Source organism: Rattus rattus, chromosome 5 (genome assembly GCF_011064425.1).
Source record: "Rattus rattus isolate New Zealand chromosome 5, Rrattus_CSIRO_v1, whole genome shotgun sequence".
Taxonomy (NCBI): Eukaryota; Metazoa; Chordata; class Mammalia; order Rodentia; family Muridae; genus Rattus; species Rattus rattus.
The window spans coordinates 95,282,242-95,304,591 of record NC_046158.1 but is presented as its reverse complement, the minus strand read 5'-3'; the positions used below and the strand labels follow the sequence as shown (position 1 = coordinate 95,304,591).

At 37.9% G+C, this 22,350-nt stretch overlaps 1 protein-coding gene across 1 annotated transcript in view; it reads right to left on the bottom strand.

Moving 5' to 3' along the window:
- Spred1 (sprouty related EVH1 domain containing 1) overlaps positions 1-22,350 on the bottom strand; it is a 64,638-nt gene that overhangs the window by 28,369 nt on the left and 13,919 nt on the right. The window lies entirely within an intron of this gene.

Here is a 22,350-nt window from a genome sequence, read left to right as displayed (position 1 = left end):
ATCAGATGAGGTTCTACACTTCTAAGTGTGTGTGTGCAGGCTTTGAACTGCGGCCTGGTACTCGGATGGTACTGTGCTGGTCCAGTAGCTCCTCTTTGCTTCGGCGGCTGTTTCTATTATTTAATTTTTAAAAACTATAAAGTATAATTTCTCTATTCCCTTTAATCCCTTCAGCCCCTCCTATACACACCTGTAACCACCAAAATGTATACATGTGTATATACACAACTTGTTGTAAGTATTTGTGTCCCTCAAAAATACACTGCTATCTAAACCCAAAGGTGAGGTATTTGGGTCATAAAGCAGCCTTAGTAAAAAACAGGGTCAGTCACCTATGGTTCTGAAAGTGGACCCTCAACAGACAGCCTAATCTTAAAGTTCTTATCCTTCAAAACTGTGAGAAAGAATTATTTATTGATGACCCAGTTGTGCTTCACATTGTTGTAGGAGCCCATAGAACCACCATGGAAATTAAGATAAGCCATTTCTGCTAGACCAGAGAATCCCCTTTTGCCTTCTTTCTGTTTTTATTTATAACATGTAGTATGGCCCATGCTAAGATTTCATATATACTGAAGAAGAGGGTATTATCATTATCTTTTTTTGTACTCACTACACTGTAGTGTATCAGAAGTTCATTTGTAAATTTTACTAAATAATCTCCTAGTTGAATCAGTATTGATTTCCTACACTAAGAGGAACTTTGATCATTACAGTTTGTAAACTGCAGTCAAATCCTTATACAGATCATCTTTTCTTTAATTCCATTTTTGAGAGGATCTAAAGTAACCCAGGCCAGCCTAGAACTCACTATGTAGCTGACAGGGAGCTACACAAGTCTTTTATTAGCAGTGCGTTCATATTTCTTAAGTACCTAGACATGAAATTATTACGTCAAAAGGAAGCTGCATGTTTAACCATGTACAATGTTAATTTGCTTTACAAAGTAGTAGAAACTATACACTTCATCAAAAATGACAGCGTCACATATTCCACATTCCTACTAATGTTTGGTTTTCAATATCTCAAATCTTACTGTATTGTATACATTATGGTGCAATTTGTCAACAATTCTTGTTTTGTTTCTCTGAAGATTAATGAGAGCTAACATAATTTCATTTGGCCATTTGCTTATCTTCTTTTTAAATCTTTCTATCTCTCCTCTTTATTTTTTCAAAGGCAGAGTCTCATTCTGTAGTCCTGGCTAGCCCAGAGTGCCTATGTCATATAAAGCAAGTTGACCTCCAACTCAAAGAGATCCACCTGTCTCTGCTTCCTGAGTACTAGGAATTATATTGTCTTTTTTTATTTTCAGAAGTTCTTTATATATTCTGGACACAAGTGTTTTGACAAACAATATTATCCTGCCCTGTTCTGTGGTTAACAGTGAGGATCTGTCTGACTGTGACAGCACACACCTTTACCATAAGTACTTAGGAGGCAGAGGCAGACAGAAGGCAGTCTGGTCTAGTCGACTTAGCAAGTTCTATGCTGGCCAAGGCTACACAATAAGAACCTGTCAGAAGAAGAAGAAAGAGGAAGGACGAAGGAAGAGGAAGAAGGGGGAGAGGAAAAAGGAAGAGGAAGACAAAGAAGAAAGGAAAAAGAAAAAAAGTGGGGATTCTAGTTAAATGTCCTTAAGTAAGTTAGATGTAGGTTTGGCCACATCCTGAGCTCTGAGGCCTTTGGAAAGATACCAAAGCTTCTATGCCTCATCTTTGAAGTAACAGTACACATCTTTATTACAAGCAAACAATGCCTCACAGAGTAAATGCTGTATTAAGTACATGAGAAGAAAACATTTAAAACTGAAGTTGCCATTCTGGTTATTCTAGGCCAGGCAGTGATGATTTTCTATTGCTGGAGACAACGTAACTGGGGTAGTTACATTCTGAAAGGACTTTTTTGTTTCTTTTTTGTTTTTAATTTAAAACCAACACAGTACCTAAACATCAGATCTCTGCTCTCACTTTAACAACCAGGAACAGTAGAATTAGCTACTACAGTGTCACACAGGGCTGAAAAATGTCTAATGAACAGAGGATGATTTCCCATAGTTCTGAAAGCTATAAAGTCCTAGATCAAGAAACAGGAAACTTTTGTCTCTTAAAGAGTTCAAGTCTCTGTCAAGATGTTCCCTTAAACCTTGTGATCTCCACAGAAGGAACACTGCCCCCTAAAGGATTACATGTTAAAGGTTTGCTGTTCAGTTGATGCCATTCTTAGTCAAAGTGGGACTAGCAGGAGGAAGTAAGTCACAGGAGCATGCCCTCAGAGAACATGCTAAGTAAGGTCCTTGTTCCTTTCCCCTTTTTGCTTCCTTGCCCACTAGGGGTTAAGCAGCTCTGTTAGACGGGGTGAGTTTCCTGGCATACCACAGACCCAAAGTGCCTGATCCAAGTGATTACCTACAGAGATCTCTGAAATTCTAAGCCAAAATAAGATTTTTTTCCTTTAAAGTTGCTTTTCTCGTGTATTTTTCACAGCCAATGGGAAGATGACTAGCACAGAAGTTTACTGTTCATGTTAAAGTTCTGTATTTTATCTTGTTATTATCATCTGATATTTATTCTGTTAACTGAGCAACTGGAAAAAGAAGTAACCAAGCACTGTGGCACAAGACTGACTCATACAGAATGGTGACTGGCTGGCATTAGTTTCATTTTTCTTTCTGAACATTACCACGGTTTTGCTTCCCTACAAGTATAGCAAGATTACGGTTTGCTTAAAATGCTAAAGGGGGTGAAGAGAGACCTCGACTGCCTAGAAAATGTACATTTCTCTTCTAGAACTCAAGTTGGATTCTATCACCAACCATTTCTTGGGGTCAGAGAGCTGTTTCAATGCGTAGAGACGTTTGCCATCAAGCTGAACTATGTCATCCATGACAAATGTGATAGAGGATGAAAAGAGGCTCCCAAGTTTTCCTGTGATCTTGACTCCCATGCCACAGCATAAAACCTCCTCACCAAAAGACATACAATATTTTAAAAAGAACGCTATAAGCTTAGTAAAAAGAATGCTATAAGCTTAGTAAACTAGGAAAGAACTATTATCTTAGTGATAGGGCTTAAATAATATCTATTAAGAATTTGCTCTTTAGACCAGAAATCCTTAATGTTCCATGTGTATAACTTGGAAGGGATTATGAATTCCCAAAACTGTGTTTCTTTGTACTTTAAAAAAAAGTATGTATATGTGCACATTAGTGCAGGAGTGCACGCGCACACACACACACACACACACACACACACACACACACACGGAGCACAGTGTCTACAGAAGGTGTATTTTCTTTTATAGAGATAGCACATAGTTTTAATCACAACATTTTCAATTAATGTAAGAACCATGGTTACACAAAACAGAATTTCTTGTCCAGCTCTGTCTTCTCTCAGGGTTCCTAAGTATTTGTAGTCATCTGTCTGTAGTTTATGCTTTGTCTGACTGTCCTTAACATTTGTAAAATAAATTTCTTTCCTAATTTTTCTCTCCTCTGCCTCTATCTTCTATAATATACCAACTGACACACATCTTGATGTGAACTTACTAAACAGTTTATTTAAATTTCTGGCTCCCGAATAACAATATAACAATTTCTATTGCCTTAAAGACACTGGGGCTGTGGTAATCTGTCCCAACAACAAAAAGAAATGAATAGAAAAGCATGAAGGAAAAAATCCTGAGCATATGAAAGTTACCTATATACAGAAGAGGAAAACTACCATTTTCCAACCACAAAAGATAAATAACTGCCCTTCTTCCAGCTGTCTGTGCCCCATCCCATGTATCCTTACAATGACAGAATATTTTCTGATTACTATTTTTACAGTATTCATTATGGCATATTTCAGGCACACAAGTACCATTCAACCATTCAAAGTGATAAGGCAAAAACTGAGAAAACCAGCACATGACAACTCATTCATCTATCCAATTAACTAGTGAGCACTATTTTCAAGTCATACATATACATACACAAAATAGGAAAAGCTTCCTGAAGAGGCTTCAATCCCCTTTATATGGGAGAGGATGAGAAACACGATCTCACTATGTAGCCCAGGTTTCCCTCAAACTTGAGACCTTCTGTCTCAGATCCTGGGTGCTGGGATTATAGGTAAGCATCATCTCATTTTGCTTAAGAGTCAATAATTAAGCCTTGTACACTATGAGCAAGATTATTACTCATTAATAAGATAAAAGAATGTAAAATGCAGTAAGCACGGGAGAAGACTGATCTGTGTTTTCAGAGATCTTTCTCAGAACCTTGTTGTACTAATCTTGAGGGTAGTTATTTTCTCATTTGAATAAGAAAATTAAGGACCGAGTACAATTAGAAAGTTTTAAGTCCAAATTACTCTTCTACACTAGTTTAAAAGTAACAGAAACATTTCCCAGGTAGTAACCATTAATCCAAAGTACCAAATGATGTTCATATACATGTATCTGTGTACACATCATGTCTGTGTGTTCTAACATGGCTTGTGTTGCTATGGTAAAACACTAACCAAAAGCAACCTGGGGGTATGAATGAGCTTACTAGGCTTATAGGTTATAATCTGTCATCAAAGGAAGTCAAGGCAAAATTCAAGACAGGAATGTGGAAGCAGGAATAAAGCAGAGATCATGGAAGGAAGCTGCTTCTTATAGCCCAGGGGCGGTACCACCCTAGGTGAGCTTGGCCCTTCTATCTCAATTATGAGTCAAGAAAATGCTCCCCAGCATGTCCACAGGCCAATTTTATGGGGCAACTGAGGGACCCTTTTCCTGGGTAACTATTTATTTCCCACTTTCTTCTATTAGATTCAGAGTATCTTGACTCTACCCTGCATTTCAAGTTGAGTTTTCTGGGTGATAAATATAGATCTATTTATATTCTTCACACAGCCATCCAGTTTGACCAGTCCTATTTGTTGAAGATGCTGTCTTTTATCCAATTTCTATTTCTGGCTTCTTTGTTAACGAATGGAATTGAAGTGTAGTCCCAGACATCTGATTTTTAACTGTTTCTACATTCCAATTTTTAAAACTGTATTTTCCAATTAAAAAATGTTTAAAGTTTCAAGGCAACCCTACTAGTTAAAAGTGATAACCTTAGGCTCTCCCTATTTCATTTTCTGACCTATCAAGTAAAGTAATGCCTATTACCACAGTTTTGTAAGAAATAAATGAAGACATCTGACATGCTTAGTACTGTGTCTTCTCATACACAGGTGGCTAATAAATGTTCTTATAATAATCTGACTAAATTAACTGTCTAATGTTAATATGCATATTCTGGAAATGTCTTGCTTTGTGTTTACTATGATTTTGTGGAAGAAACCCAGGAGGTAAGGCCCATTCAAAACCTTGAGTAAAGATTATTAACCACAGCTAAGAATCAATAATCAATTTTCTAAATCTGTCACCAATTGTTTACAGAATGGAAACACAGCTAAGAATCAATAATCACTTTTCTAAATCTGTCACCAATTGTTTACAGAATGGAAACACATCTAACCAAGTCAGATATCTGCAAAGTCCTCAAAGAGAAACAGAATTTTCTTTTAATCTGAAGATGAATAGATGTTGAATTACTGTTTTAGAATGAACATTCAAAGTTCTAATCATCAGTATCATCAACATGCCAGAGTACACACTTAAAGCCTGTGACATCTGGTATGTGATTTCCATAATCTCAAATCTGAACACAGCATAATGGTGGTGATCTCAAGGCCAACCTGGGCGATACATAATGAGATCCTGTCTTCAAACAAATGTAACAGAGCCATGGGAGACAGAGGAGTCCATAGAGGACTTGCCATGTAAGCGTGAGGACTTGAGTCTCATGTGAAAACTGGCACAACAGCACACCTGTGATCCTAGCTCTGTGAATCCTTACAGATTGCTGAAAAGTCAGTCAGGCTAGCTGGATCAGAGCTTCAAAACAAGGTGGAGAGTGATTAAGGGAAATAACTGGCATTGATCTCTGGCCTACATACCTTACCTTCTCAAGACCCTAGGTTAATCCAGCATAGAGCTGAAACAGCAAGGAAAAGCAGTAGGGTAAAGAGAAGCCAACATTAATGCTAAAACTAATTCAGGCTGAGATAAAAATTTTATAGAGCATTAAAAGGAGATAAATTTGACTATGTTATATATTACTACACAGCAAGTCATTATGAACAATAGAGAGATAACCAAAACTAAGCAGCAAACTTATGGGGGAGCACGCACACACACACCTACAAGGACACACGAATGCCCACAAGCATGTGTACACGCACACACACACACACACACACACACACACACACACACACACACACACACACACACACACACACACCAGTGTTTTTACTACTGGTGTTGATATAAAAATGCCAGCTAAGTAGTTTAAAACACAAATGCTCTGTGCCTTGACAGTTCAGTTTCACTTAGCGACAACAAAGGCACTGGCACTGCTGCATTCCTGTCAAAAGGCGCTAGGAAAGAAGCAGCCCCCAGACACCAACATCCCCTCAGCTTACAGCCTCTTCTCCCCTCAAAGCAAGGAATACTGCTTTTGTATGAATCTTCCTGAAATTAATTCTCTCTGATCCCAATTCCACAGTTGGAAAAATGCTGCTTTTAGAAACCTATGGGATTAGACTGGGCCCATTTAGGTACTCCAGGCATGTTCTCCATAGCAATTTGAACTTCAGTCACACTTTCAAGGTTACTAGCGTATGAGTTCCAGCATTAAGGGCTAAGAGCATTTTGGGGGCAGGGGAGAAATGGAGAATACACTATTTATTCTCTTTGCCACAAATAACACATGCAAACAAACAAAAAAGGCACTCCTCTTCAGAACTCTCAGACTCTACATAGGTATGACATTTTCAAGAAACAAACTTTAAAAAAAAAAAAAAAAGACAAGTGAGAAGGAAACTCCAAATGTCAGTAAGCATGGAAGGAAAGTAACTCAAAGGGAAAAATATATGTTTATAAATAACATCCACAAACCATCAAATAATTTAATTACAATAAAAATGATGCAAATTAGAGCCGATCAAATGCCAACAATGCATTTACTAGCTCAGAAGACAATGAAAATATAAACTAGTTCAATAGGTTTTAAGGTGATTTATAAATATCCGTCAAAATTCAAAATATGAACACTCTTTGCTCTGGAAATCCAGTTGCTCCCTTCCTTCCATGATGTTCCTACATACTCTCTCAGCTTGAAAGAACTGACACTTTACTATTTATAATGTCCCATGTCTCACAAACTGGCTCCAACACACCCTGATATTGCAGACTTTCCCACACTGCCTTTTAGAACACTCAACATGTGCTCCTTCCACAGATGCTGCCCATCTCTCATGAGACTCAGGAGCTGTTTGTGGAGACTAAATAGGCAACTCAAGCAAGGCTGTGCCTGAAGAAAGGCTGATGCTCTCCTGTGGGATGTATAAAAGGTGTAAAGACACCTCCTGAGACAGGTGCTAGAAAGACACAAGCAGGAGAGGAAATTATTTTGTAAATGTTTCCACTAAGTAGGGTGTGAATCCAAGACTGGAATCATGGACATTTAATGGTTAATGGCTAGTGTGGTTAATAACGCTTAAAGAAAAAAACAGGCACTACTCCATTTTCCTAACTTAATCTGAAAATTTCCTTTTTGCCAGCTAGGAAGGAGGTACAAGTCTACTCTCATTTGTGTTGTTAGTAGAAAAAAAATTGCTCTGAGCAATATCTATGTTACCAGACTTTAATGACAACTGTGTGTTTATGTATACACAGGATAAAGTAGTACCTTCCTGGCAATATGGGGCAGAAGCAAGAGCATTTGGTTATAGATCACCATTCAAGGAAATTTGGGGATCATCCAAAGAAAGGAAGTCCTTTTACTCTAAACATTGGAGGCTTTTGCTAAGTTAGCAAAACTTGTTACACTGAATTGCTTGGACTTCTTAAGTTCCTGTGAAACCCTCTACAGCACTTACTTTACCAAATTCATGTAGGAGCAAATATTTAGCTATATGTATGTTGAGAGTCCACATAACATCTAGCACTTAATGCAGGTAGGCAGAATAAACTGTAAGCTGCCAGTCTTAAGGGTGAAGCAATCAAATTAGGATAGAAGATACGGAGTCAGTGGCAGGGACCCAGATTCATCAACAGACTCTCACGGAGGAAATGTTAAGAGTAAATTCACACGGAGTATTAGAAACCACAACTGGGTTTTCTAAACGTGGTCAACATCTGAAAGTCTTGGGAGATGCCTCCAGATATTCAATAAATACCTGAACAGGTGAAGGTAAGAGTGACAAAAATAGATAAAGGAGACATTGGAAGTGGCTAAAATTCTTCCTATAAACACTTGTCAACAGTGACTTTGGTGTGTGGGCTCTACAAGGTGACTTAAACAGCCAATTGAGAATTCAGTCAGAATTTAGCACTCTTTGGTGGTGTTCACATGGTTACATAATAATCCTAACATTTCCTCCACAGAAGGCAGTTTACAAACTTCCTCTTAAGAGACCACACTATGGGAAAATAGAAACTGCGAGACTGTGGAACCTTTGAAATTTTAAATACCCATTCTGCCTAAATGCAATATAAATCGATTTCATATTCACTGAAAATTTAATGTCCTACAGCAGTACTGTTCAATAAAAGATAGATTCAAACTACTAAAGAATATAGCACTGAATGTGGTGAGTATGTTACGTCAAACATAAATACCCACAGACTGAGTTAAAATGCACCCAGAATCAACGTTGTTAGAATTACATAGGTGCAAAGACCAAACAAACTCCAAGTCAAGGAGAGGAAAGTGGGGCGGGGAGCTGCTATTATCAAGGCCATCCTGGTCTGCACTACCAAGCTCAAATAGCCTATGTCAACTTTGATGACTGCTCTGTAATTACATGAAAGTAAATCAGGTACAATAGTGGAAGTTTATTTTAAGCTGTAAGGGGAGGGCCTGGAGAGATGGCTGAGCAGTTAAGAACATTAGCTGTTCTTCTAGGGGACCTGGGCCTGATTCCCAGCACCCATGTGGCAGCTTACAACAGTCTCTATACATCCAGTCCCACGGTATCCTATTTCTGGCAGCACTGTATACATATAGTATGGACACACATACACTAAAATAAAAAAAAAAAAACTTCACATGTAAAAGGACATGACAGGGAAAGAAGGCTTTTTAGCGCCCTTTTAGAAACTGATGTACTCATAAATAAATAAATATTCCTGCTTTGCATTTTCTCCTGTAGAATGCTCTTTTCTTCTATATACAAACTTACATAGAATCTCAGATCTTGGCTTGGCTTATGAACTCTATGCATTTAACATGTGCATCTTAACTATTTTTATAATTCCTCTGATGTTATTTATTCACTCTTAATGGACTGTTTTCTGCTAAACTAAATCAAAAAACATCAACCTGAACTGGAGCCTGAACAAAAAAAAAAAAAAAGAGAGAGAGAAAAGAAAACCCAGCTGCTTGCTTACTTGTTTGTTTACTACTTACTTATGGCACTTTTTGTTCTTAAATTAGCTTAATGAGTCCGTGTAAGAGATGCATAAGTAGGTAAGAGTTGAGCCGTACAGTGGAACCAAAACATCTGTTTATACTCTCAGACAGCTTCTTCAAGTCATGACAAGGCAGAGTACAACTTTGGCTTTCCATCAAACTTAAGTCCTTCAGTCCTCCCAGCCTCTGCTGTTCATCAACAGAATGTCACCTAATAACATAGCTGAAAATCCAGACAGTTAGAACTAAAATCCACTTAAAGTCATTTTCCACAAAGAATGGATTTGCTTAACTGTTTACTGCTATCTAGAACAAAATAGCCACTAAATAAACAGGTACTTCCTTATAAGTATACCTTACTTAAATAAGTACTTCCTCACTGTAGTTCATTTTGTTAATATCAATTTTCAGAACATAGACACTGCCTGATTATATACAGTATCAATTTTGATGATTTCCTGTACAAGTATGATATACAGATAAATATATGTAGAAAACAGTTATTTCTCACACAGAGATTTTTTTTATTTACTAATAAATAAAATACTAATTTATTTTGTGTGTATGTCTGTGTGGGAGTTCATGTATCACTGTACACACCTGGAGGTCAGAGGAAACCCTGCTGGGGTCATATCTTCCTTCTACCATGTAGGGCCAGGGATCAAATGATATCACCAAGAAGAGCAACAAATGTCTTTAACTCACTGAATGATCTTGACAGCCCCACATCTTCCACATAGTGACTTATAAATCACTGTTACTTTTAACCAACAAGCTATTCTTCAGAATCAATGAAGGCTGGCTATGTGCATGTGTAACACACACCTATAATGCCAACACTTGAGGATCAGGAACTCGAGGTTAGCTTTGACTACATAGCCAAGTCACAGCACAAGCTACACGTAACCTTGTTTCAAAGAAATAAGCCCCTGGAAGAAAGAGGCAAAAATAAGAGGAAACGGAGGTTATAATAGAAGACTCTGAAATAACAGCAAATATGTATTCTGGGTCTAAAAGCAGAGAGCAAGGTAGAGTTTTCACAAATTTGGCCAGCTGAGAGGTAGCATAGGATAGGTTTTGAGAATGGAAAGCCAGGACCCATACCCCACCTCCCACCCCCAGTCAAAGCTTCAAAGGACAATCTGGTGGTTGATCTGTTTTAAGGAAAAGAGACAATTTGAGTAGTACAATACAATCTCTCCTGGAAGCATTCCCTTGTAGACTATAGTAATGAGAGATCCTTAAATTAACCCTTCTACTTTCTGATACCTAACTTCACATATATATGTTCCTAAGTCAAAAGACGGAGATTGAAATAAGTCTCAGTAGCTCACTGTGGTACATGCCTATCAAGACAGCAGCCCTAGGTTTCAATCCTCAGCACACACACAAAGAAAGATAGCATAAAGCTTTGAACTACCTCTAAGGTCCACCAAAGAAAATGTATTTACATTTACACATACTCTAGCAATGCACAAAAATAAATCCTTTTATCTAATCCTTCAGAGTGATGAACTGATGAATTCCTTTGGTGAAGTTAAAGGGACTCTCTTGCACTCTAGTATAAAAAACAATTATCCATGTGTAGACACTGTACAAATGCCAGTGAGATTTTTCACACATTCTTTGCAATTAAGGTTCTTTAGTATAGCAAAAAGGCTTCAAGGCAAAGGGACTTATCTTTAAAATAAAGTGAACTTCATTTTAAGTTTGTCTCTAGCTAAGGGTCCTTTACTGACCACCATCTCATCAGGTTCATGAAATCCTTAGAGTACCAACAGTTTCTCTTCTTAGTGTTCAAAAACCTTGGAATTGAATTCCACTGTCTAATTAACTTGTCTGCCTTAGTTTATTTGCTAATCCTGAACCAAATACACCTTCACTTAATGAAAAGACCTGAGAGTGAAGAAAGGATGAAACCTTAAGGAGAAATTAGGAAGTCTCTACAGATAAGAATCAAGGTGCACCTGACAGACTAAAACCATAAATGGACACTACAATAACATGAGCACAGGCTTAATTACAAATAAGGTACAAGATACAAAATACATATACACTATCCAAGCATGAGCTGAAAGGTTATAAATAACAAAAAAAAAAAAATGAGTTCAACTTGGGAATTTACTGGTAGATGGCCTTACATATTAAAAAGTAAAATTATTCTAGATGTCTATGCTGGGGAATATGATGAAAATCTAAGAATAATTACATCAAAAAAATGGAATCAAGAAAGCTTGGAATAACCAGAAAAAAGCAAAGATAGAAAAGAAAGGCAGCTAGGAAGACGCTATTTGAATTCTGATACTAATTCAGTACTGAAACCTGGGAATACAGCAGTGTCTATAAAGATATAGACAAGAGCTAGAAGGTAGAATTGTAGATCTATTATTTTTAACAAAGTCCATGGAGAATAAGCATGAAGACAAAGGGTGAGACAAAAACTGCAGGAATCAGATGATCTCCAAGACGACAAACCTGTAAGGACGGAGACCAGTAGGTACAGAGAAGCTGCTAAGCCAGAGAATAAGCATTAGGCATAGCATTCTGGCTTGGATCACCATGGTCATCAGGCTGGGAAGCTGCTACTGGGAAGTGATAGCAATGCTCTCTCTATCTTACACTCTTCCTCCCAAGAGGGGAGCAGCTTTGCTCCATGGCATGCCCCTCTCACCAGAGGCCCAAAACAACAATGCCAAGCAGCATAGAAAGATGAGTGACACATGAACTAATAATGTGCAAAGATGACAGACGGCCTGAATGACCGTGCCAATCAGGACATGTATGTTTGTTTTCAATTGGGCAATCAAGTTCACTAGATTTTTAAAAACAAAATGATATATCAAAGCTTGTTTGGTCAAGAATTTGCTATGTCAGAAATAAAACCCGAGTTTGGAACCCCAGGAATCAACCGAGCAGTGGGTGGGCACAGCAGTGTGCACCTGTGATCATCCCAGTACTGGGGAAGCAGAAATAGGATCACTGAGGCTTGGTGGCTAACCAACTGAGCTCAGTTACAGAGTTCCAAGTTCTGTAAAAGACTGTGTCACTGGATAGCGACCTCCAGTCTCTCTCTCTATATGTATGCACATATCCACACACAAAAAATACATTATTGTCAAGTTCCCAAGATAATGATATGCAGTTCTGGGGGCTGGAGAGATGGCTTAGCAGGTAAGAGCACTGACTGCTCTTCCAAAGGTCCTCAGTTCAATTCCCAGCAACCACAAGGTGGTTCACAACCATCTGTAATGGGATCTGATTCTCTCTTATGGTGTGTCTGAAGTCAGCTACAGTGTACTCACATACATATATAAATAAATAAATCTTTAAAAAAAGAATATTTTAAAAAGTAATATGCAGTTCCTATCAAAGTATTCATAATATAACTAATTTTAATAACATAAGGAGAACAGTGTTTATAAATTGCCATCAAACTTCTAAAGTGCTTTACTCTGATGGAATTTTTCTATGTATTAATGGAGGCTCTGGGAATAAATTAGAAGCCTGTGAAAAAGACTGTAACTCAGGCTAACCTTGAGGGAGAAATACTCCTTTTAAAATTAAAAGTAAGTGATAGAGGAGTCATGATACTTTATTTTGGCAGGTAATTTAAAATATAATTAAAGTCAAGACAATGGTTTTGCTTAAAACTCAGAAGTGAGGAGCAAGTTCTGAGTTCAATTCCCAGCAAGCACCTATGATGAAATCTGATGCCCTCTTCTCACATGAATGTGTACATGCAGATAGAGCACTCACATACATAAAATAAATAAATCTTTTTAAAAATTTAGAAGTGAATCCTATGTTAAATATAATTTGAATGCAGACATAATAGTGAACTGGCACAATAAATGTGGAACACTCATTTCTTCAATAATAATTCAATAATGAATTTTAGGTTATAAAATTCAAATTCTGGTGATCTTTTGGTTAACCTGAATCACTTTAGAGTTTGTTTTGTAAAAAGAACTAGTAGCTATAAATAAACATTTGGATTTTCTCAATGGCCTATCCACCTGTAAGTGTCACAGACATTAACATGAACAAAGAAACCAGCTCTGAGCTGGGTAGCATTTCAGTGCTGAGGCTAGACAAGTGGGCACAGTACTTACTCCAGCTACTGCCTTCTAAGAATGGAGGCTCAATGCTGGGAAGGCTTCATTCTGTTTAGAGAAGCTGGACATCTTGCTTACGTGAAAGCGCCTGGTTTCTTAAATATTGGCTCACTTACATGTAGACCAGTTGCTTTCTACTTTCCAGTTTATTTTAAGGTAACCAGCAGTGATTCTTTAGAACAGTCGCAATATACAAGTTTTAGCCATTTTTCCTTTTGTATGAACCTGGCAATAGGTTTGTTTTTGAGACCAGGTCTGATACTATAGCCTACGCTGGCCTGGAACTCACTACATAGTCAGGCTGCTTCAAAACACAGCCTCCTGAATACTCAGATTGCAGACTTGAAACATCACGCCCAGCTCAAATATCTAAACTTCCAGACAATAAAAACTATATAAACCTAGCACACTTCAGAATCTACAGTCAATATAAACAAGAAACTTATCACTCTACCCTGATGATATTGCTAAATTCAGCTGTAGTGATTTTTTATCTCATTATTGAATATGTAAGCTTTCAACATTAAGTCCAAAACTTAAAAGGGCCCAGAAGCTCGTTAAGAGGGTCTACCTTACTGCTCCTTCATTTTTACCACACAATGCCTTCTACTCCTTACACAGCTTTCGTCTACCCCAGTGTCTGCCGCCACCTGATTACCCTGGAAATATGAAACTGCATGGATGCTTTACTCTGCAGTATCAGCTGGTGATTTCTCCACAGCACTGACACCTCCTTTCCACCCTGAGACTTATGACTGAAATAATCTGATTTGTCGACTTAAACTCTGTCGTAATATTAACATGGGCCTCCTCCTTCATCCTACACAGAGTCATTTGGGACAGTGGATGTTCAATACACAATCACTGAAAGAAATGAAAGAAAAAGGCCAACTTTTATATCAGTTTATTAACATATCAAATCTATCAGTCTCTATAAAGACAGTAAAATATTTTATTAAAGTTTAATCTAAGCAAAGAAAATTTCAATATGCAATATTGATCAATACAGTGTTCCTGTATTAGCACAACCTCCATTCCTAAGACAGCTACTGAAATAGAGTCCCTTTTCTAGGTTATCTTTGTTCTAGGGCAGGAAAACATAAGATTCCACAAAGTCCTCTACTGATACAGAGAGGCAGAAGCAAACACATTCTTATATGTCAAGCAAAACCCATTCAATATAAACATTTCTCAATTTGGGTCACTCAGAGAAAAACCATCTCTGATCTGGGAGATCCAAGTCTTTCCAGGAACCAGGTGCTCTGTATCCCAGAGGAGCCAAAGAGAAGAGTGATATTAATAAGAATGGGGAAGAAATTCTTCTCATAAAAAACTACCTTAGACAAAGATCACAAGGCATGAAAAATTCTCAGGTGAGAAAACAATGCTGTCAGATACAGACAAAGCAGCTCACACATAGTAAAAATAAGGTTCCTCTTTACTAAGAAAAACGTTCTTTGAGCAGGGAAATGTAAAATCTACACTTATAAAAGAAAAACACTGCCTCACAGATTAAAGTAAAAAGTGGAGAGGGAGCCAAATGAATGAAATACTGCTGAGAAATACAGCAAATAACTGGAAAAATTGATCAGAAAATCAAATGGCATAAAGGCAAACTGTGTGTGCCCACTATGCTTCGGAAGCTTAGGTCTCTGCGCAGTACATCTGTGCCATTTCAATTGACTCTATCCTCTGCGGTGAAGGCTTGTCAGATATCCCAACCAAACACATAACGGCAAAACTGTCTCCACTCTATCCATTACCTTACAGTGCCTGCTCCAGGACAGCATTATGGTATATGTACTGTACATCAGTGTTACATTCTACTCTAGCTCTCACATCAACGTTCTGTGGCAGGGAAACAAGATTCCAGAAAGACCTCTAAGAGGTACAAACATGTACTTCTTTATAGAGCAGGCAAAACAGGATGCTCGCTCCACTGCGGCAGCTGTTTGGGGAATCGAGGCTAAGTTAGTATTACAACACTGGACTGATCCATTTGTAAGCTCAAAGACCCTCTGCAAACTCAGTGGCTGGTAGGGAATAAGCACTAAACAAATAAGGTTTAATTTCAATAGGAGAATGTTTTTCTTGAGATTTTATTTTGAACATACAGTTTCAAAAAGAGCACAGGGAGAGGGACAACAGAATCTCTCCATCAGTCAACAGGCAGAGTAAGGATGTATTATTTAAAATATCGTGGCACTCCCCAAAACTAAACATATACACACATCTGTAAACATCTATACACACATATACCCTTCAGAACCACACATTTTCTATCTAGAAATTCATTCCAGAAAAACAGAGTTATACTGAAGCCTATATGCATAAAGCTATGATAAACACAATTTAATAAAGAAAGGAAGGAGCTAAAAGTAAATCTCCTGTAACTAGGTATTATTATGAAGCAAACTTTGTACAAACCAACACAGTTAAGTACAAGGAAGTAGACTTCAAAACAGCAAGATCTCAATTTGAGATAATTTCTACAAGAATAACTGTTCCTAAGGAAAAGTCACAACTTGTTACCTTGGTCAGAAGACAGAGAGGTTACTTTTATTTTCTTTTTTACAACAGCAAAAACGATTAAACAAAATAATCTGATCTCTAAGAGTATTAAACTCTTCGTTCAGCACTGAAGACTTCAGAAGCCTATGATACCTGAGAAACTAGGTTCAAGACATGTTTAATCTGAGAATAACGCTCACTGACAAGACTGCATCTGTGTAAGAGCCTAAGTGAGGATTTCAATGCCGCTGTCCTGTGTCCTTGCTCTGCTCGTGCTTTCAATTACAGTGCCTAGAAAGGAGGTCTCATTTACGTGAGGAAACTAATCTTTGGCTGGGCTGCATATTCTCTATTAGTTACAATTGTACTGGTGTCAGTGTAAACGCATAGCATCTACAGAAAAAATTTCAATTTCTCAATCATGTCCCCAACTATTACAACCTCAAAACATGTGACTGTACTCTACAAATGCACTCACCTCCACATGCTTACCATTCAGTTACCCTGAACTTCTCGTTAACCCCTTAATGTTCAGCTACCAACAATTTCCTAGAATAGAATAGATGCTACAAGCTTTGTAACTAGGATTCATACTGACTTCAAATCAGCCTCATAATTCCCATGCAGAGCAGCAAGGGAAATGTGGTTTCATTCCTGAAGTTTTAAGGCGTCAAAGATTACAGTACAGGCATACAGAACACATTATTCCAGCTACCAATCAAGAGACAGAGATAGCACATTCTGAGTGTTTCTAAGACCCACAAACTCAAACCATTCCAGTACTGCTTATCCATTTAGGTCAGCAGCTTTTATGTCAAACAAAACTGGAATGAACCAAAGATAACCACCATGGTTTGTACCTCTGAATAGGGAATTTTTAACGCATTCCTTAGTTGTATTTACAGATCATGTAGATTACACTGTGCAACAGTATGAATGCAGCAATGCTGATGCACACCCGGTTACAACAATTCAGAAAACACCAGGTCGATTTTTAAAATAAGTCTGCATAAGAAAAATATACTGATTAAAAAAATAAAACTGCAGTGGGAATTTGAACCTAGGCCCATGTTTGCTAAACACGGGCTCTCTTTCCCCAGGCACTGAGCTACAAAAAGAACTAATGCTTGCGGCCTTATCAATGAATAAATGCTTGCTGCACAAGCCCACAAACAAGACGAATGGAATTTGGATCCCAGACACCCATATAAATGCCAGGCAGATGTCAGGGCACATCTGTTTCACAACACTTCAGAGTTGTGACAGGATCTGTGAAACAAACTGGCTAGCTAGGCTAACCTGGGTAGCTGATTGGTGAATTCAGAATTTAGTAAAAAACTGTCTCAGTAAATAAAGTGGAGAGTGACCAAGGAAGATAGTGGACACTTCAACCTCTGGCAGGCAGTAGGTATACAAACAAATGCCAGGAAGGTGAGAGAGAGAGAGAGAGAGAGAGAGAGAGAGAGAGAGAGAGAGAGAGAGAGAGAGAGAGAGAGAAAGGAAGGCAGGCAGCAGGCTAGCGGGAGGGAGGGAAGAAATCACAATCAATTTTTGTTGCACAAACCAAATGTGTATGTTGCTTTGTCAAAAACAACTAATGAGGGTCGATATTTTTTCTCCATTTATGTCTCAAGCTGCAGAGTATTTCTCTAAAGCTAAGCATTGCTGCACCATTTCATTTTTATACAAACACTCACTGTGTGGGGGAGGAAACCTGAACAAACAGAGAAGCATATTGAGTAGAGAGGGTTAAAGTGCTGATCCTGGTGGGCAGTGGTGGCACACTCCTTTGATCCTAGCACTTGAGAGGCAGAGGTAGATCTGAGTAAGTTCAACAAGACCAGTTTGATCTACAAAGCAAATTCCAGGACAGTCAGGGGTAAACAGAAAAACCCCATCTCAAAAACAGAAAACAACAAACAAACAAACAAACAAACAAACAAAGCATGGACCCTAAGCAATAACAAGGAACTTTAGAAGATCTAGACTAACTTAACATAAAACCTAGCACTTGATTTTGTTTAAAAGAAAAAAAAATCATAATCAATCAATCTTCTCTCTCATTTGGAAACTATGATCATTTCCAACTCCCTAAGACAATCTATTCCACCATCAGACAAACTGCATTAGGAACTTAGTTTTTTGTCTCTATACATAGAACAAAAGTCTGCTATCTTTCCTTAAACTTCCATCTGTTCATTCTACTTTTACTCCGAGGAACAGAGTATGATTTATTCTTACCTTGTGAAGAAAAATCATGAGATTCCCATTATTTAGAGCTAGTTCACTGATCAAGTTCTCAAAGCTCCACTTGACCAGTTAGCTGTAGATCCTACAACCTGTCTTCATTAATCTACTCTCTGAATATCAAACTGGCAGGTTAGAATCATCACAACAGGGGTGTGTGTGTGTGTGTGTGTGTGTGTGTGTGTGTAAGAGGGAACAATAACAACTGAGTTAAAGATGGTAGATGGTAGGGTAGCACAATTACAAAACAATTCATCACATTCTATTTGGGACATACATCATCCTTTCTGTGACTATTATGCTCCCTAAATTAAGGCAACACTGCCTGTTAGAAGGCTATGGCCAGTACATTTCAAGATCATCATTTAACTTTGCCAAAAAAAAAAAAAAAAAAAAAATAGCTTCAGATCCGTAAATGACTATAAATCTAATTCAAAATGGTTTTTGTTTGCTTTTTTATACCAGACGAGACCCTGTCAGAAAAAAATGTCAAGATAATCTATGAAGAAACTGGTACAGTTCTTTTAAGGAAATCTAGAGGCAAATTTTACTCCTTTTACTACTGCATTCTCTGCCCCAGGATGCTCTCATCATAGATTTTTGAGTGTGCAGTGCGTGAAGGATGTAGTGTCATAACAAGTCTGGCCAATGAGAACAAAGAGCAGAGTCTCAAACTTGAGACTGCTGTCTACTCAGAGTTCCAGCGGTCTCCTTGCTGCCAGAATAAGCTCTCTTTATTCCTCTTCCTCCTTCCTGGTGGAGCTTCATCACCAGGGGGAACCACTGCTTCTTACAGATTAACAATCTTAAGAAAAGGTATTATCTTTTCCACAGCTGACTACTGGTATCTACCATCCAGCTCTAAAACCAGGAGATGATGATTATTTTCAAATAAATTATTTTCCAGTATAGACATAGGGTCATCACGAATGATGATCCTATTTAGTATGGGAAATTAAATAGGACTGCCAGAGTTTTTATTGCTGTGATGAATCTCATATTCTTGAAAATAGAAGGCAGAAATTGGCTAGGCAGTTTAACACAAAAGACCCCCAAAGAAAAGTGACCAGTTTTATATGGAGGGAAGAACAGGGATAACATTTTTCAGTTGGGACAACACTGAAATGACAGTAATGAAAACAAACTTTCTACCAAGGCAGACACAATAGAACCATAATAGTTTGAGCTAAGTGTCTTACAATCCCAAGCTTCTTAGTATTGTTATTTATTCAAATAAGATCTTGAACTAGCTAGCTTTTATGTCAACTTGACACCAGCTACAGTCATCTGGGAAGAAAAAATCTGAATTGAAAAAATGCCTCCATACAATTGGCCTGTAGGCAAGTCTGCAGAACAGTTTCTTGATTGATGATTGATTTGTGAGGGCCCAGTTCATTGTGTGTGATGCTACCCCTTGGCATAGGGTTCTGGGTGCTATAATAATGCAAAATGAGCGAGCAAGCCATGGAAACAACAGCAACACCTCTAGATCAGCTCGTGCCTCTCCAAGGCTCCTTGCTCTGACTTCTTTTAATGACAGACCATGAAATGGGAGTGTGATCAAACTTAGACCTTTTCTCCCCAAGTTGTTTATGGTCATGGTGTTTCATCACAGCAACAGAAACTCTGGCAGCCCTATTTAATAAAAATCCTTTCCCATTCCAAATTTCTTCATGACTTTGTGAAACAGCAAAGATATGTAAATTACCCTCCACTCTTCCCTTAGATGTTTAGCATGTGCTGCTTGGAGGTTACTCTACAGTAGGAACTTGCTGGCATTTACTTGTGCTGGATTACTACTACCAGTAAGAATTTCAACAGACAATTAGCATTTTAGTGTTTGCTGTGTGAGGACACAAGCAGCATTACTGGTTCCTTTGGGCTGGATTTGATTATTGATTGCAGTTTTGAGTCACAAGAGCTATGACCATCCCCAGGAAGACATCAGTAGAATAAGCTTATTAACATTCATTAAGACAGAAAAAATAAATAGGTGGTGCATACATTTACATGGTAACCTCACTGTGAACAAGATTCCCAGAGTTCTTTAATAACAAGGTGAATGAACTCTTTTGTCTTCAGATCTGTTTTTATTATTATTAGTGATTAAGCTTTATGCATACGTTTTGTATGTAGAGCCTACATACAAAACCACAGCCATATCACAACTACATACATATCACAGCCACTATGCTCAGAAATGCTCAGCCAGCAAGCATCGGCCCACAAAGAGTAACAAACCTGTCTTTGTAAATGCTGCCCAGAGAAGTGCCTCATGAGAAGTTACTGAGAGAGTATTTAATGATAAACAATACTGTTTTATGAATCAAGTAAAAGCTGGGATAAGACAAAATCAAAAGTGCAAGCCAAAATACATGTGCATGTATGTATGTGTGTATGTACGTACGTATATTTAAATAGAAACTTTCAACCTAAGAGTCAGCAAGTTTGACAAAAGAACCAGTATTTCACAGTAGACAGCATAAAAATAGATTTAAAAGCACCTTCATTTACTGAACTGTCCTACCTTCAACAAATCACTGAAATCTATGTGCTAGAACAGTATTGAGACAGCGAGAATTAAGCAACAAATATAAAATGCTTACAAATATTTAGCAAGGTTTTATTATAACACCTATGAAATGAGAAGACACAAAATGAAGGCACAGGTAAATGCAAAGATGAAGGTAAACCAGTATTGTGTCGTGTATCACATACACATTACACACAGATCCAAGTCACCTAAGTGCACAGAGAAGGAAATAACCAATCACCACACCTCCTGCCTGTTCTTATGCACATGTCGAAGAGGAAAAGGCACAGTAAACGAAACCCCAGCAATGTCTCTGACATGTGTGTGCACAAGCCCAGCTACTATCTAGCACATAACCGTACAGCAAACCTGCAATATTCTTTAAAACCCCAATGACTTTTCTGCTTCGAAAAAGCTGTATTAGCAAATAAATTTGAATATATTTTAACTATATTGTGCACAAGAAAGGCAAAAGGCAAAATTATTATTAAAGAAATTGTAAAGCAGAGAGTGGTGACACACACCTTTATTCTCAGCACTTGGGAGGCAAAGGCAAGCATATCTTTCTAAGTTCAAGACCAGCCTATTCTAGATAGTGAGTTCCAGGACAATCAGGGCTATATAAAGAGACCCTGTCTCGGAAAAAAGAAAAAAAAAGCAGATAAATGTAAGGAAGGAATATCACAATCTAAGAATCTGAGTGATGAAGTAAAACAAACCTCACCCTTGGATAGACGAAGTCTAAGTTCATATCCCAACTTTTACTGGATATTATGAGTAAATACCTTTAACTTCAGTTGAGCTTCCGTCATCTGTGGTCTAAGCTAAATACTGTCATAGACCTTACTCCAAAAGCCAATGAGCACAGCTCGAAGGTTTTAGATACAAATCTCCAATTAAAAACAAACAAACCAACTAACCAGTGCTCCTTTGGAAATGATTCCAAGGCTGGGACACGCACAGTATTCACTGATCCTCATAAATGTGTGATACCAGAAAGAAGTACTCAAAAAATGAATGCTTATCAAAGGGACATCGAAAACCAACATGTTGGTGTTTCACAATGGCTCCAGGGAAACTGTGCATAAAATGTTGACTGGGCTAGAAGTCATACAAAAACTGTATATAAGTGTGAGAAGAGAGAGCCCTTCTACCACATACCAAATTACTAAAAGTTGAGAGAAACCATGGTTATAGAAAAATCATTTAGCAAACATCATAGTAATTGTTGTAGGTAAGAATTATCAATAAATGAGAAAAATGGTGATTATATGCCAGATAACATATTTTTCAGGCCTCAGAAATCTCCCCCATCAGCTGCTTATTACAAAAAGGAACTTACTCAGTTAAGATACCTGGCCAACATCTAGGCCAAGTGTTCAGTTTGTCTCACCAATCTCCCGACTGAATGCAATACCACTCTTAGCATGGTAATGTTGCCA